Consider the following 1,081-nt stretch of genomic DNA (forward strand, 5'->3'; position numbering starts at 1 on the left):
AACATTGAATGACCCGATGTTATTACTAATAGAGATAAATATAGTAATTATTATAATAATATTGGACACGTCGTTACTTTAATTTTACCTCGCAACTTTTCATCCAAAAAGAACAGAAAAAGACCCAAAATTAGTTGGTAGTTGGCCAATTCCTCCACTTATGGAATTATTATTGAATAATAGTTGATATTTGCTCACAGCATAATAGGAACACATTCGTATCCAACTAATCAATCTTAAGAATACTGATTACAAGAAATAAGAATAAACTTCGATCACTGGCAACAAAATAAAGTGTAGTTTGTTGTTTTTGTGAGCACGTTGTTACCTTGATAGCAAAAAAATATCCATTGTATTTTCTTGTCAACTGTCGTTGCTTTTGCATCTTTTTTCCTAATCAGTGTTCTGAACGCTTTTTGGGCAATTGGCCTAAAACATTTCTGTCGAAGGACAATTTGGCAAACGTACATTTCCCCGAATGAATTTTTTGGGAAAATTGGCCAAAAATTGATACTATTGATATATACAATTGCATACTTTAATTCATTTAAGATGACAGGAAAATATTTTAAAATTAATTATATTCATTAATGATCATTTTATACACACAACAGAGTAGTATGTGGTTCGAATGTTTCGAATGTATTTCGAATCTAGCGCCGAGGCATTTCTAATCAACAAATATCCCGACCCACGGTTTGGGTAGATGAACTGAGGCAGGTTAAATTCTTCTGCAGCTACTTCCCTGAGCATCAAAGAACCCTCCTAATATCCCAAAATACACCCCGTCCATCAGGCTGTACATGTGAAGTGCTGGGGACGGTTTAAACTCTACTGTTTCAACATTTCTAAGCAAAAAGGACCTTTTCTAATATGCTAGAATACACCCAACGCCATGGTTTTGTATATGACCGGCTACTTCCCAAGGTAGGGTAAATTATTCCGCCACCAATTCCCTGAGCATCAAGGAACCCCAGCCATTAGGTTGTATAGGAGAATATTTTCTACAATTGAAGACTCAATAATTTACCTATATTTCATATAGCATATGACCAACACTTATTTATCATAATATCATTTT

The sequence above is a fragment of the Lepeophtheirus salmonis genome, chromosome 1 (genome assembly GCF_016086655.4).
Source record: "Lepeophtheirus salmonis chromosome 1, UVic_Lsal_1.4, whole genome shotgun sequence".
Taxonomy (NCBI): domain Eukaryota; kingdom Metazoa; phylum Arthropoda; class Copepoda; order Siphonostomatoida; family Caligidae; genus Lepeophtheirus; species Lepeophtheirus salmonis.